Source organism: Leptopilina heterotoma, unplaced genomic scaffold (assembly GCF_015476425.1).
Source record: "Leptopilina heterotoma isolate Lh14 unplaced genomic scaffold, ASM1547642v1 Lhet_123, whole genome shotgun sequence".
Lineage (NCBI taxonomy): Eukaryota > Metazoa > Arthropoda > Insecta > Hymenoptera > Figitidae > Leptopilina > Leptopilina heterotoma.
In genome coordinates this window covers 3923247-3941316 of record NW_025110842.1, presented here as the reverse complement: position 1 = coordinate 3941316, position 18070 = coordinate 3923247, and positions in this window count along the sequence as shown.

Here is an 18070-nt window from a genome sequence, read left to right as displayed (position 1 = left end):
AAATTCTCTGAAAATACTTTTCTAGAAAAATACTACTGTTACAAAAATACTGAAGTAAAACGACCATTTTATTGCAGGAAAGTTTTTATAAAAAGTATTTTTGTAGCAAAATTAGTTTTGTAACAAATTTTTGTTACAAATACTTTTACAAAAAAATGTTTAGTATGAAAATACTTTCATAGAAAAAATATTCTTACTGCAAAAGTACTCCTACAAAAATACTTTTGTTGAAAAAATATATTTTTAGTACAAATAGTTTTGTTGAAAAAGTATATTTTTAGTACAAATAGTTTTGTTGAAAAAGTATATTTTTAGTACAAATACTTTTGTTACAAAAATACTTTAACAAAAAACAATTTGTTAAAAAATTACTTTTATAAAAAAATACTTTTGTTACGAAAAACTTTTATAAAATATATTTGTTACAAAAATACATTAATAAAAATATTTTTGCTCCCAAAATACTTATATACAATACCTTTCAGTCACAAAAATACTTCTATCCGAAATATTTTTATTTCAAAAATACTTTTATGGAACAAGTTATTGTTACAAAAATACATTCTAATAAAAATACTCTTAGTTTAAAAATACGTTTACAAAAATAATTTTGTTAATAAAATGTTTAGAAAAAATACACTTTTTACAAAAATACTTTTATAAGAAATATTTTTTTTTACAAAAATACTTTCAGATAAAATATTTTTGTTACAGAAATACTTTCAGATAAAATATTTTTGTTACAAAAATACTTTCAGATAAAATATTTTTGTTACAAAAATACTTTCAGATAAAATATTTTTGTTAAAAAATTACTGTTATAAAAAAAAATTTTTGTTACAAAAACTTTCATAAAATATAATTGTTACAGAAATACTTTTATAAAAATATTTTTGCTTCCAAAATACTTATATACAATATCTTTCAATCACAAAAATACTTCTACACGAAATGTTTTTATTTCAAAAATACTTTTATAGAACAAGTTATTGTTATGAAAATACATCCTAAGAAAAATACTCTTAGTTCAAAAATATTTTTACAAAAATACTTTCATATAAAATATTTTGGTTACAAAAATACTTTTAGAATATAAAATATTTTTGTTACAAAAATACTTTTAGAATATAAAATATTTTTGTTACAAAAATACTTCCTGATAAAATATTTTTGTTATAAAAATACTTTCAGATAAAATATTTTTGTTACAGAAATACTTTCAAATAAAATATTTTTGTTACAAAAAAAAATTTCAGATTAAATATTTTTATAGATAAAAATATTTCTGTTACAAAAATACGTTCCTAGTAAAAATACTTTTCTAAATAATATTTTTATTTCAAAAAATAATTTTATAAAATAAGTTTTTTTTAGAGAAATACTTCTACAAAAATATATTTTTTAAAAAAATACTCTAATTATAAAAACAATTTTAACAAAAATACTTTTTCAATGCAAATACTTTCCTTTGCAAAAATAATTGTCTTTTCAAAAAAAAAACTTTCCATTTCATAAAAATATGTTTCAAACAAATTTTTAAATTTGTTGAAATAATAATTCCAATGGAGACAAAATATGAAATAATTTTCTATAATAAGAACAATAATAATGAAAATTGAATTATTGTCATTTTATGCGCTTAGAAGTTAATTATTAAATTAGTGTTTTTTTTGTGCGTCGGAAGTTGTGAAAATTCTATGAAACGCGATTAATATCAATGGATTTATGCGATACAGTCATGACTTTACATCAAGTGTCTCTCTTTCACTGATAAATATTCTCGGTAAAAACAAAAAAAAAAGAAAAGAAAAGAACAAACCTCAAACAGCCAGTTTGTTCTTGACCCTTATTTTATGTAGCAACTTTTTCCATTCATCGTCCCTTGAGAGGAACGTATTTTTGCAATTAATGGCATTGGAAATTTTACAATTTTTACAAATTGGTAAAAATAATTATTAAAATTCGAATTAATAATTTTCTTTTTTTAAAAAAAAAATACTCAAAAATACTCTTTTTTGAAAAAAATACTCTTTTTACTAAAAAATATTGCTTTTAAATAGCAAATAATTTATTTTCGAAAATACTTTTTAGTAAAAAATACTTTTTCATTTTTTAATAGAAAATACTTTTTAAGCAAAAATATTCTTTGCTAAAAATACTTTTGATAAAAGATATTTTTTATTATATATTTTTCATTTTCTCGAAAATACTTTTTATCGACACTACACTAGAAACTATATTTTATTGAAAAATACCTTTTACTAGAAAGTATTCTTTTTTCGGATATACCTTATAATCAATAATACTTTTTTCTGGATAAGTCGTTACTCAAAAATACTTTTTTTATCCATAAAAATACAATTTTTTCAATTGACTTTTTACTTAAAAATATTTTCTACTCAAAAATACTTTTTATTTAAAAACACTGTCTTCTTGAAAATACTTTACACTCGAAAATACTTTTAACTGAAAAATACTATTTAGGCAAAAATACTGTATATCTAGAAGCACTTTTTAATAGAAATACTTTTTACTCAAAAATACTTTTCACCCAAAATTACTTTTTCAACTGGATACTTTTTACTCAAAAACACTTTTTACTAAAAACTTTTTACTCAAAAATACTTTTTACCCAGTATTACTTTCTTAAAGAAATACTTTTTACTCAAAAACAATTTTTACTAAAAAAATACTTTTTACCAAAAAGAAACTTTTTTCTTAAAAAAACAATTTACTCAAAAATATTGTTTATCTAAAAAACACATTTTACTAAAAATACTTTTTACACAAAAATACTGTTTACTCAAAAATACTTTTTATTTAAAAACACTGTTTTCTTGAAAATACTTTACACTCGAAAATACTTTTAACTGAAAAATACTATTTAGTCAAAAATACTGTTTATCTGGAAGCAATTTTTAATAGAAATACTTTTTACCCAAAAATACTGTTTATTCAAAAATACTTTTTATTTGAGAACACTTTCTTCTCAAAAATACTTATTACTATAAAATAATTTTTACTAAAAAATACTATTTACTTAAAAATATTGTTTATCTAAACTACACATTTTACTAAAAATACTTTTTACCCAAAAAATACTGTTTACTCAAAAATACTTTTTATTTAAAAATACTTTTTTCTTAAAAAAACTTTTTACTAAAAAACCTATTTACTTTAAAATACTATTTATGTAGAACCTTATTTTACTACAAATACTTTTTACCTAAAAATACTATTTACTCAAAAGCACTTTCTACAAAAAAATACTTTACAATCAAAAATATTTTTTAATTAAAAAATACTTTCCACTTAATAATACTGTCTTAAAAATTTAATCTCCCCTAAAATTTACTTTCTAATGAAAAATACTATTTTTCAAAAAGTTGTGAAACAATAAATTTGAACTTTTTTTTAAATTAAAATTTTCGATTTTATTTTTCCATTTTTTTATTTTGTCATCTGGGTGGGGAAAAAAATCTTCTATAAATCAATTTTATAGTGAAGATGATCTAAATAACTGAAGTTATTGATTTTCCTGTTATTGAGTATAAAAATGTGTATAATAAATTTCTTATGGTTCGTCACTTGACAATAATAAACTCATAAATCAAATTCTTCTAATTCTCATTTTTTTTAATTGTAATGTCAGTTATTTCAATTAAGTTTTTTAATTAAAAATAACAATTTCTGATGTCATGAAATAATTTAATAATTCCCTGTACAGTTTTTTTTTGTTATAAATACTACTCTTTGTCAAAACTGTTTTTTTTGTTAATAATCACGAAATACTCTTTGCATATATTGTAAAAATTATTTATGAAAATACTTTTTTGAAAAAAATTATGAAAATACTTTTTTGAAAAAAACATAATTACCTTTTAACAAAGGTATTTTTTGTTTATCGATACTTTTTTAACGAAAGCATTTTTGTTACAAAATATATTCTTTTATCAAAAGTATTTTTACCAAAAGTACTTTCCATCAAAGGTATTTTTCCCAAAAATACTTTTCGTCAAAGATATTTTTCCCAAAAATACATTTTAATGAATTGTATTTATTTCTTTAAATACTTTTCATCAAAGATATTTTTCCCAAAAATACTCTTTTATGAGAAGTATTTTCATTACAAATATTTTTCAAACAAAAGTAATTTTGATATCAATCGTTTTCAGTCAAAAATACTTTTTTTTATCAAAAATACTTTTTTTTTATTAAAAATACTTTTTTATCGAAAATAATTTTTTATCAAAAACACTTGTTTTATCACAAATACTTTTTTTAATCAAAAATACTATTTATTATAAATTCTTTTCAGTCAAAAGTTTTCTTTTGACAAAAATACGTTTTAATAAAACTAATTTTAGTTTTCTTTTCTCAAAAAAACTTTATTTTCAAAAAATACTCTTTAGCAAAACTGTGTTCTATAAACTTTTTTTTTGAAAATACTTTTCTATCAAAAATATTTCTCGAAAAAAAATTTCTTTATTGTAACAAATATCTTTGGGTTAAAAATCCTCTATTGTCAAAAATACTTTTTCGTTATAAATACAAAGTGTCATAAATATTTTTCAGTACAAATTTTTCTATTATCACAAAATTCTTTCAGTAAAATAGTCTGTTGTCAAAAAATACTGTTTTCTCGAAAATAAATTTTTGTCAAAAATAAAAATTATTATGAATACTTTTCAGTAAAAAATTTCCTATTCTAAATATCTTTCAGTAAAAAATTCTCTGTTGTCCAAAATACTTTTTGATAAAAAAATACTTTAATGACATGAAAACTAACTACTGTCATGAATACTATTTGTTATAAATATTTTTCGGTAAAAATTCTGTTGTCAACACAAACTTTTTTATTAAAATTACTTTTTCGTCAAAAATACTTTTTAGTTAAAAATACTTTTATCGTCAAAAATACTAATTGCCTTGAATAATATTTGTTATAAATATTTTCCAGTAAAAATTACTCTATTAACAGAAATACTTTTCAGCAAAAATCCCCTATTGTCAAAAATACTTTTTCAAAAATACTTTTTCAAAAATAATTTTTAAAAAATACTTTTTGTAAAAATTATTTTTCTTTACAAATTTTTTTTATGGTTACAAACACTTGTCAGTTAAAAAATTCTCTATTGGCAAAAAGATAACATTAAAAATACTTTTCAGTCAAAAATACTTTTTGTACGATAAAACAAAAAAAATACTAAAATTTCAATATTTTCTATAAAATAATATAATTTCCTATTGTAATTTAAATGAAAAATAAAAATTAATAATTAATTAATTATTTATTGAGAGTAATATCAAATTGAGAGTGAATCGCTTGAGCGTTGAACGCACCGGAAGTTAAAGAAGAGAATCAAGGACTACGCTAATCCAGGAAGTAATTTACTTCATTCGTCAAAATAGGTTGTGGCCATTTCTATCAGTTCTCATAAATTTAAAAAAAGAAATATAAAACTTCACAAATCATCTGTCATATTACGTTTAAAATGCAAATTGTAAACCTCGGGAATGACTTCCGTTTCTCCATACCATGACCAAGACAACTCTCATTCAATTGATCAAAAGCAGAGTGTGATTAATTGATCGACGCATAGGGTCAATCCACTTTGGAGATTCAAATTTGTGTATACAAGTTATAAAGTGTTTTCTCTGTCATGAAATTTTATTTTACCAATTCATTTCATGACAATTGAAGACGAAACAAGTTTTTAATTGCAGAAAAATTACTTTTTGTTTAACAAAAGTATTTTTTTTTTTGAAATAAAATAGTTTTTATTCAAAAATACTTGTTGGTTGCAAAAAATACTTTAAATAATATTAGTATTTCTTTTACAAAATTACCCTTTTGTGGATTTTACTCTAAAAAATACTCTCCAAATAAAAATACTATTTTTTGGAAAATATTTTACACCCAAAAATACTTTTTACTCAAAAATACTCTCAACTAAAAATTACTATTCACTCAAATATATTTTCGATTCAAAAATACTTTCTACTCAAAAATACTTTCTTTGAAAGTATTTTTGTAAGTAAATACTATTTGTTAAAAATACTTTTTACTCAAAAATACTATCTACTAAAGATACTATTCACTCAAATATACATTATGCTCAAAAATACTATTTCCAAAGTATATTTTACACTCAAAAATACTTTCTACTATAAGTACTATTTACTAAAATATACTTTCTTCTAAAAAAAATACTTTTTACTTAAAATACTTTAAAATACTTTCAACCAAAGAATAATATTCACTTAAATATACTTTCTACTCAAGAATACTTTTTACTTCAAATAATTTTAACTCAAAAATACTTTTAAACTAAAAATACACTCAAAATACTATTCTCTGTAATATCATTTCCACTAGAAAATGCTATATGCTTAAAAAACTTTTGTCTCAAAAATACTATTTCTTCTATTACACTTTACACTCGAAAATACTTTCTACTCAAAATTATTATTTATCGAGAATACTTTACAATAAAAATAGTGTATTCTTTAAAATACTTTTTGGTCAAAAATACATTCTATTCAAAGATACTATTTTCTCAAGAATACTTTTTGCTTAAAAATACTATTCGTTCTAAAATGTTTTCATTTCAAAGTTTTATTTTCTCGAATATATATACTTTTCACTCAAAAATACTTTCTACTCAAAAGTACTATTTTCTAAAGTAAACTTTATACTCAAAAATACTATTTGCTAGTATACTATATACTCAAAAACACTATTTGTTAATATACTTTCTACTAAAAAATCTTATTTTCTCGAATGTCATTTACATTTAAAAAATACTATTTTTAAAAATACTCTCTTCGCAAAAATACTATTTCCTCTAGTATACTTAACACTCAAAAATACTTTCTACTAAAAAATACTCTACTCAAAAATAGTTTCCTCAAGTATATCTTACGCTCAAAATATTTTCTACTAAAAAATACTATTCACTGAAAAATACTTTTTCCTTAAAAATCATGTTTGCTGAAAATACTTTTTACACAAAAATACTCTTAACTAAAAATTACTATTTACTGCAATATACTTTTGATTCAAAAATACTTTCTTTGAGTAGAAAGTAAATACTATTTGCTAAAAATACTTTTTACTCAAAAAGTACTAATTACTCGCATACTATTTCCTTAGTACATTTTACACTCAAACATACTGTCTACTATAAATACTATTCAAAAATACTATTTACTTAAAAATACTATTCATTCAAAAATGTTTTCAGGTCAAAATTTTTATTTTCTCAAATATATGCTTTTCACTCAAAAATACTTTCTACTCAAAAGTACTATTTTCTAGAGTAAACTTAAGACTCAAAAATACGGCAGCTAAAATACTTTCTACTAAAAAATTCTATTTTCTCGAATGTCATTTACATTTATAAACTACTATTTTTGAAAAACAATCTTTTCTCAAAAATACTTTCTACTAAAAAATACTCTCTACTCAAAAATACAGTTTCCTCAAGTATATTTTACGCTAAAAATACTTTCTACTAAAAAATACTATTCACTAAAAAATACTTTTTACTTAAAAATACTATTTGCTAAAAATACTTTCTACTAAAAAATACTATTCACTCAAAAATACTTTTTACTTAACAATACTATTTGCTAAAAATACTATTCACTCAAAAATACTTTTTTAAAAAAATACTATTTTCTAAAAATACTTTCTACTAAAAAATACTATTCACTCAAAAATACTTTCTACTTAAAAATACTATTTGCTAAAAATACTTTTTACTAAGAAATACTATTCTCTCAAAAATACTTTTTACTTAAAAAATACTATTTGCTAAAAATACTTTCTACTAAAAAATACTATTCACTCAAAAATACTATTTGCTAACAATACTTTCTACTAAAAAATACTATTCACTCAAAAATACTTTTTACTTAACAATACTATTTGCTAAAATACTATTCACTCAAAAATACTTTTTAAAAAATACTATTTTCTAAAATCACTTTCTACTAAAAAATACTATTCACTCAAAAATACTTTCTACTTAAAAATACTATTTGCTAAAAATACTTTCTACTAAAAAATACTATTCACTTAAAAATACTTTTTACTTAAAAATACTATTTGCTAAAAATACTTTCTACTAAAAAATACTATTCACTCAAAAATACTTTCTACTAAAAAATACTATTCACTCAAAAATACTTTGTACTAAAAAATACTTTCTACTCAAAAATACTATTTTCTCCAATATCCATTACAATAGGAAATTTTTTTCTTAAAAAAGTATAATTTTTTAAAAGCGTTATAATTATTTATCTTTATTTATTATTATTGTTATTATTATTATAAATTTTTGTTTTCAATGGCAATATATAAAATCAGTTACAAGCCTTTGGTGTAACCTTGCTTTCTAATTCGAACTTGCACGAGAATGTTTATACTCTCAATTCTTCAGAAATTTATTATGTCGAGCCTCTTCCTCAAAGTCTGTTTTTGTCTATTCCTTTTTCTATGTGTGCAAACGTGTGAGTGTGTATTAGAAAAAAATATCCCCCAGGCATCCCCATTCAATAAACTCTTCTTGTAAACAATTACAAGAAAAAATTCATAATCATTTACATTGTTTTCTTAACTAAAACACAATATTAAAAAAGAAGAAAACATGGCAAATTAATTAGTTTATCAGGATAATACGCTTATTATCATGTATGAGAATTAAATTATTCAAAATAATATTTTTATAATGTATTTTCGAGCAAATAATATTTTTCCAAAGAAAGTATTTTTGAACAAATAGTATTTTTGAGTAGAAAGTATTTTTAAGTAAAAAAGATTTTTGAATAAATAGTATTTTTCAGTAGAAAATATTTCTTGGTAAAACGAGTTTTGATTAAATAGTATTTTTGAATAGAAAGTATTTCTTAGTTAAAACGATTTTTTAATAAATAGTATTTTTGAGTAAAAACTGTTTTTAAGTTTATAGTATTTTTAGGTAAAAAGTATTTTTAGTAGAAAGTATTTTTGGGTGAAAAAAAATGTTTAGATAAAAAGAATTTTTTATTAGAATTATTATTTTTATTATTTTTGAGCAAATAATATTTTTGAATAAATAGTATTTTTGAGTAAATAGTGTTTTTGAGAACATAGTATTTTTGAGTAAATAGTGTTTTTGAGAACATTGTATTTTTGAATAAATAGTATTTTTGAGCTGTTTTGAGTAAAAACTGTTTTTAAGTTTACAGTATTTTTAGGTAAAAAGTATTTTTAGTAGAAAGTATTTTTGGGTGAAAAAAATTTTTAGTTAAAAAGAATTTTTTATTAGAATTATTATTTTTATTATTTTTGAGCAAATAATATTTTTGAATAAATAGTATTTTTGAGTAAATAGTGTTATTAAGAACATAGTATTTTTGAGTAAATAGTATTTTTGAATAAATAGTATTTTTGAGTAAATAGTATTTTTAAATAAATAGTATTTTTAAGTAAATAGTATTTTTGAGTAACTAGTATTTTTCGAAATAAAGTATTTTTGAGTATACAGTCAATTTGAGTGAATAGTATTTTTTAGATTAAAACGTTCTTGAATAATTTGAATTTTTAGAAAAACATACTTTTGATTAGAAAGTATTGAATAGTAAAAATACCTTTAAGAATAATATATTTTTAGATGAAAAAAGTATTTATTAGTGGAAAATATTTTTGAGTAAAAATTCTTTTGTGTAAAGACTATTTTTTAGAAGAAATTTGTTTTGACTGGAAAATAGTTTAGAGTAAAAATACTTTTAAGTGGAAAGTATTTTTGAGTAGAAAGTATTTTTTGTGTAAAGTATACTGAAGAAAATAGTATTTTTGCGTAGAAAATATTTTTGAACGTATAGTATTTTTGAGTGTAAAGTTTACAAGAGAAATAGTATTTTTGTGTAGAAAGTACTTTTGGGTAGAAATCTTATTTGATTAAAAAATATTTTTGAGCAAAAAATGTTGTTGAGCATTAAGTATTTTCTAGTAAAAAGTATTTTTGAGTAAAAAGTATTTTCGAGTAAAAAGTATTTTTGAGTAGAAAGTATTTTCGAGTAAAAAGTATTTCTGAGTAAAAAATATTTTAGTGTAGAAAGTAATCTTTCATAAAACAACAATTTAATTAAAAAATACACTGGAGTAAAAACTATTTTTTAATTTTGAAAATTTTAAGAAAAAATCACAAAAAAAATTTTTTAGTATTTTTTTGTATTTGTTTCTCATTGAAAAAAACAAAAAAAACTACTTTTTCCTGTTGATGAATTACAAATTAAAAAAATCACTAATTTTTGTTTTTGTCTGTTATAATTTCTTCAAACTAAATAAAACAAAAAATTTTCCTCCTTCACATCAATTCCAGGATTCTAATCAAGGACTCGGATCCTTGTTTACTTTGAGATTAACGTAATTAACGAAATAGGAAACAGAACAGAAGGAAGTAAATTGTTTTTGATTTTGAATTAATATTATAAGTGCATTCGTTTGCATGTGCTTAAAAAAAAATTTTTTTTTGTTTATATCAACTTGACGATTTTTTTTCATCCAAACACACACACACACACATGAAAGACACTACAATAATTACCAGAATTAGGCATTCACCCGAGTAGTCATCGGAAAAATTACAAACATCCAGGATGTTTCCTTTATTCATTAAACCAAAAATTTTGCATATTATTTTTTCCTCATTCATTCATTGGAGAAGAAAATTTCTGCTTTATTATTATTTTTACTTTCATTATTTGTATACCGTAAAAAATATTTTGGTAAAAATAAGAGCAACAAAAAATTATTCTAAACTTGTTAAGTATTTTTGAGAAAGTAATTTTTCAGTACAAATATTTTTTAGTGAAAAGTATTATAGAGTAAAAAGTATTTTTATGTGAAAAGAACTTTTAAGAAATTATTTTTGAATTAAATGTATTTTTGAAAGGACACTATTTTTGAGTCAAAATTACTTTTCTTAGGAAGTATTTTTGAGTAGAAAGTATTTTTAAGTAAACAGTAATTTTGACAAGAAAGTATTTTTAAGTAAAAAGTATTTTTAATAAAAATTACTTTCTATATAAAAATTTTTTATATAGAAAGTAATTTCAATAAATTATTTTTGAGTTAAAAGTATTTTTGAGAGTGGATTATTTTTTAATGGAAAGTATGTATGATTGAAAAGTATTTTAGGGTAAAATTACTTTAGAGTAAATGGTATTCTTAGGTAAAAAGTATTTTCTTGTAAAAAGTATTTTTGAGTAAAATTTTTTTTAGTAAAAAGTATTTTTGTGTAAAAAGAATTTTTGAGTAAAGCATTTTAGAGTAAAGTATTTTAGAGTGAAAGGTATTTTTGAGTAAAAAGTTATTTATTTAAAAATATTTTTGTTTAAAAAGTATTTTCGAGTAAAAAGTTTTTTTTACTAAAAAGTATTTTTGAGTAAAAAGTATTTTTGAATAAAAAATAGTTTCAAAAATGTAGAAAGTATTTTTGACTGAAAAAAAATTGCAAATATGTCACTTTTAGTAAAGAAAAATTTTTAAATTAAAAGTAATTTTGAAAAGAAAGTATTTTCCAAAAATATATTATAAAAAAGAAATTAATTTTTTCAGGATAAAGTATTTTCGAGTGAGGTTTATAAATGTTTGGGAGTTTTATGTAAATAATTCTATTATCGTAGGTTCTTGCTCTCAGCTTAATTTATGCACATTAATTATACTTAATTCAGAAACTACAAACAGCATAATTTACAAACAATCACACATTTATAAACACAAATACAGAATACTTTCATTTTTATCCCACGATAGACAGAAAAGTTATATCAATTGTCTTTTAATCCAAATTACTTTACAAAGTAAAAAAATCATTTATTTTTAGATCGAAAGCTACTATTTTTTTCAAAATCATTATCGGAATTAAAAAAAATACTTTTCATTAATAATATTTTTGCATCAAGACTAAAATTTTTTTTAATTCTAAAAAGTAATTTTATGTACAAAAATACTTTTCAGTTTCAAAAGTAATTTTCTGTAAAAAATACTTTTTAATTTAAAAAGTATATTCTGTAAAATAATACTTTTCAATTTGAAAAATATTTTTTTGTAAAAAATAATTTTAAATATTTTTTCTATTATAAATACTTTTGAGTAAACTACAACAATAAAAACTAAATTCTAATTCAATTACAAGAAAAATATTTTTTAAAAATATATCTTCCATCAAAAATACACTTTCAAAAAACATTTCCAATTAAGAATATTTTTTGAAAAATATTTTCAAGCTGAGGCTGTTTCTGAAAAATACTTTCAGGCAAAAATATTTTTCTAAAAAATACTTTCAATCAAAAAATACATTTTTAAACCCATTTTCAAGCAAAAGTATTTTTCAAAAAAATACTTTCAAGCAATAAATACGTTTTCAAACTCTACCCAAACAAAAATACTTTCTGAAAAATATTTTCAATACAAAAATACATTTTCAAAAACATTTCCAAATAAAAATACTTTCTCAAACATACTTCTAGGTAAAAAATACATTTTTAGAAATATTCCCAGTCAAAATTACTTTCTATAAAATATTTTTTAATTAAAAAATAGCGTTTACAAAAAATATTTTCAAGGAAAAATACTTTTCTGAGAAATGCTTTCAATCAAAAAATTCATTTTCAAAAACATTTTCAAGTGAAAGTATTTTCCAAAAAAGTACTTTCAAGTAAAAAATTCGTTGTCAAAACAATTTTCAAAACGAAAATACTTTCTGAAAAATTTTTCTAATCCAATAATACATTATCAAAAATATTTCTAAACAAAAATACTTTTAGGTAAAAAATACATTTTCAGAAATATTTTTAAGTGAAAGTATTTTGTAAAAAATATTTTAAAATTAAAAATTAAATTTTCTAATATTTTTCCAAGCAAAAATACTTCTTGTAAAATATATCTATAGAAAAATACTCTTTTTTTGACGAAATTACTTTTAAAAAATACATTCAAGAAATTTTTTTTATTATGTCAGTAAAAAATTATTTTCTTTCGACAAACATTTTTAATTATTAAAAAATTACTTTCCTTTTGTTTAATTTATAAATTTTTGTTTTTGTTTTCATTGTTAAAAAATATTATTGAACGAATGATATTGCCAAAAAATTTTTCGCACAAAAACTAACTAAAAATTGATGAACCATGACAGCAATCTAATAAAATAATCCTTGAATAATAAATTTCTTGATAATCAACACAAGAATTCCATTTATATTTTATAAGAAATAAAGATATAATTTCAGTTAGTAAATTTTTTTTTAATGCCTTTTTTTAATTATTCGTTACTGCGCTAATTTATTACGTGATAAATGTCGTTTTCAGATTTACGCGTAGATTCAAATTTAATAGTCATATAATATTAATTACCTCAAACTATATATATATACATACACATTTATACAAATACACTAAATTTCATCAATTTTCATAAATTCGTTTTTTCTCAAAATTTTTTTCTTCTTCTTTTTGAGGATTTACCCGACTGATAACATTGTTTTTGAAAATTTATTTAAAAATAATTTACGCATTATTTTATTATTTTATACACAGAAATAAAATAAAAAAATATTTTTAAATTATTTTCGTCTTTTCGTTTAAGATATACAATTTAATGTATCATATTTTTGCAATTTTCAAAATGATTTTGCAAAACAATTGCATTTTTATTATTTTACATAAATTTTTTTATTACTTTACTTATTTTTTCGTCGCTTTTTTTTCTATTTCTATTAAAATTTTATCAGTCTTAACAATTATTTTGTTTGTTTTTTAATAACATTTTTCTAATAATCTTTTTTTTAAAAAAAAAAAATAATTTCATGCATATTATAAATTAAGATTAATATTATATATTATTTTTCAGGTAAAAAATACTTTTGCGTAGAAAGTATTTTTAGGTAAAAATTATTTTCAGGTAACAATAATTTTTAGTAAAAAGTATTTTAGGTAAAAATAAATTTTTAGTAGAAAGTATTTTTATGTAAAAAGAGTTTTAAGTATAAAGTATTTTTGAGTAAATAGTATTTTTGAGTAATTAATATTTTTGAGTAAATAGTATTTTTGAGTGAACAGTATTACTAAAAATAAATTATTTTTAAGTAAAAATTTTTTTTACGTTTACTGTATTCTTGAGTAAAAAATATTTTTCAGTAAAAAGTATTTTTGAGTAAATAATATTTTTGAGTAAATTATATTTTTGAGTAAATAGTATTTTTAAGTGAATAGTATTTCTTAGAACAAAAAATTTTTGAAGTAAAAACTGTTTTTAAGTTTACTGTATTTTTGAGTTTACAGTATTTTTCAATAAAAAACATTTTTGAATCAATAGTATTTTTGAGTCAAAACTGTTTTTAAGTTTACAGTATTTTTGAGTAAAAAGTATTTTTGAGTAAAAAGTATTTGTGAGTAAATAGTATTTTTAAGTGAAGAGTATTTCTAAGAACAAAGTATTTTCGAGTAAAAAGTTTTTCTAGTAAAAAGTATTTTTGAGTATACAGTATATTTCAATAAAAAATATTTTTGAATAAATTGTATTTTTGAGTCAAAACGGTTTTCAAGTTTACAGTATTTTTAGTAGAAAGTATTTTAAGGTAAAAAGAATTCTTAATAGAAAGTACTTCAGAGTAAATAGTACTTTTGAGTAAATAATATTTTTGAGTAAATAGTATTTTTGAGTAAAAAATATATTTGAGTAGAAAGTATTTTTTGGTAAAAGATAGTTTAGATTAAAAAATACTTGGGGAGTATTTTTAGGTAAAAATTTGTTTTAAATTGAAAATACTTTAGAGTAGAAAGTATTTTTGGATAAAAAATATTTTAGAGTAAAGAATACTTTTGATTAGCAAGTATTTTTGATGAGAAAGTATTTTTGGGTAAAAAGTATTGCAGAGTAAAAAATACTTTTGAAAATAAAATACTCTTTACAAAAAAATATTTTTTAAAATACTTTTATATTTTTAATTAAAAAGTATTTTTCGATTACTTAAAATTAATTTTTTTAATGAAATATTTTGTTATTTTTCATTTTTGTTTTGTTTTAATTGTTTGGAAAGATGAAAGGGTTGAAAAGCATGAAGAAGGAGAGGGTGGTGGTGAAATAATGCTGACGGTTACTTTCCATGTTGATTCATCATTTAAAGTACAATTGCAAAATTACTTTCGTTGTATAACTATTTCAATTACTTTCTGCTGGAAGGAATTATTTGAAGTGAATAACTATTCACGTGACGAAGCTTAGAGTCTAATGTGATAAATGATACTCACAAGGTGTCACATGTCATTTTCAATTTTGTGTACACTCATTATACTTTAATAATATTAATTTGTCAAAAAAATTTTTTAAATTCCCCAAAAATCAAAAATGTTCAAAACAAAACTTTTGCTTTTTTTCTTCCTCTAAAAATTTTTATTTTACTTTAATTTTTAATTAAAATTAAAATTTTTTTAAATTAATTATTAAAATTTATTGTTCATTTTTTAAAGAATTTTTTTTTTTAAATACTTTTAAGTCGAAAATAATTTTTGGTGAAAATAGTTTTTCAATAGAGTTTCTGCTCAAAAATACTTTCAACTCAAAAGTATTTTTACTAAGAAATACTTTCAGATATAAGGTATTTTACTCAGAAATACTTTTAAGTTTTTAACTAATAAGTATTTTTACTCGGCAATACTGTTAACTAAAAAGTATTTTTACTCGGAAATACTTTTAACTCAAAAATATTTTTACTCAGAAATACTTTTAAATAAAAAGTATTTTTACTTAAAATTACTTTTAACAAAAAAGTATTTTTACACGGATATACCTTTAATTCAAAAATATTTTTACTCGGAAATACATTTAACTCAAAAGTATTTTTACTCAAAAATACCTTTTTCTCAAATACACTTAAGAATAATTTTTAATCAAAAATATTTTTAGTTAAGATACAGTCTTCACAATACTCTACTCAAAAATACTTTTGACTAAAAAAGAGTTTAGACTCAAAAATACTATTGACATAGAAATACTTTTGACTAAAAATTACTTTTAACTGGAAAATACTTTTTAGTTAAATGACAATCTCTATATAAAAGGCTTTCTAATCAAACTACTTTTTACTCAAAAATACTTTTTCAAAAATACATTTTAGATAGAATGCATTTTAATGAGAAAAATGCCTTTCGATTAAAAATACACTTTCCACTACAATAAAAGTTAAAAATATATTTTTTTTTACTTTAAATTTCCTTTATAAATATTTTTTATCTATTCAGTTAGCGAAAAAAAAATTCAAAGGAAAGAAAATAATACTCTGTTTTGATTTGAAAAGGTAAATCACGCCAAAAATCAGCAAATTAGTAATAATATAATTAAACTTCCTTCATTGATAGTAAACCCACATAAATTGATACATAAATTTTCCTACATTTTTATTGTCATTTAAAAATGCCATTGTTTTCAGTATGTCAAGTTTTAAGAGGAAAAGAAAAAAACAAGGTGAAATGTGTAAACTTTATATTACAAAGAATAATTATTAAACTCTATTAGTTAAAAGTATTTTTAGGACTAGAATATTTTTTAGTAAAAGTATTTATTAGTTAAAAGAATTTTCTCAGCAAAAGTATTTTCAGTAAAAAAATTTTCCAAATAAAAAGTATTTTGAGTAAAATAATTTTTTTATTAAAAGTATTTTTTAGTAAAAGAATTCTTTGTAAAATTATTTTTATTTAAAAAATTTTCTAGTAAAAGTATTTATAATAAAAGTATTTTTATCAAAAATATTTTTACCAAAAGTATTTTAGTTAAAGAATTTTTACTAAAAGTATTTTAGTAAAAAAAATTTGAAAGTATAATTTTTTTTAATAAAAATATTTTTTAGTATCAGTATTTGATAGTAAAAGTATTTGTTACTAAAATTAATTTTTTAGTAAAAGTATTTTTAGTAAAAGTATTTTTTAATAAAAGTATTTTTTAGTAAAAGTATTTTAAGTTAAAAACTTTTGTTGTAAAAGTATTTTCTTAAAAACTTGTTTTTTATTGAAAAGTTTTTTAATAAAAGTATTTTTTTTTGTAGAAGTATTTGTTAGTAAAATTATTTTTTAGTAAACATACTTTTAGTAAAATAATTTTTGGGAAAAGAAAATGTTTTTGTCTAAAACTTTTTTTGGTATAACTTTTTCTGAAAGTATTTTTAGTGAAGCATTTTTTTAAGTAAAAGTATTTTTAGTAAAAAATATTTTTTAAAGTAAAAGTATTCAATTAAAAAAAGTATAAGTAAATAAATTCATTTAGTAAAAGTATTTTTGTATTAAGTTTTTTTAGAAGTATTTTTCAATAAAAATATTTTCGAAAATTGAATTTCTGCAGTAAAAATCGAAGAATATTTAAATTTTTCTTTTAATTAGTATTTATAATAATTCTATTTTAAGATTTAATATTCGAGGACAACAGTTTTTATTGAAATTTTTATATTTTTAGATATTAACGAATGACAAGTAAATTTTTTCGCGTTTTAATGATTGGCTCATTTAATTAAAAAAAATGAATTTAATTATTTTTTTGAAACGTAAAATAGTATTTTATTGTATATGTGAAAATATAGAAAATAATGATTGGAACTCGATAATTCTTCGACCTCCTTCTAATTAGAAATAATTAAATCTTATTAAGGGAATAACAACTAACACGTGTTTTAATGTCTAATTCCTTTTTTTCTCCTTTTTTTTCTCTCTATATACTAATGTAAAATCAAAATGTGTCACTTTTATTTAATATAAAATAAAAATTATTTCATAGAATATTACATTTTTTTTCTTCAAATTTTATTTTTGGAATTATTTCGTCATGATGAAAAAATTTTCGTCATGAAAGAAAATCACAAAATTGGAAGTGAATAATTTTTTTTAAATACATATATATTTTTAATTAACTTAATAATTATAGAGAATATTATTTTTATTGTATAACGTAATTTTTATAATTGAGAAAGATAGAGACAAAGAAGGAACGAATTTTTATTTACAGGAAAAGAATAATTTTTAGTAAAATAAAAT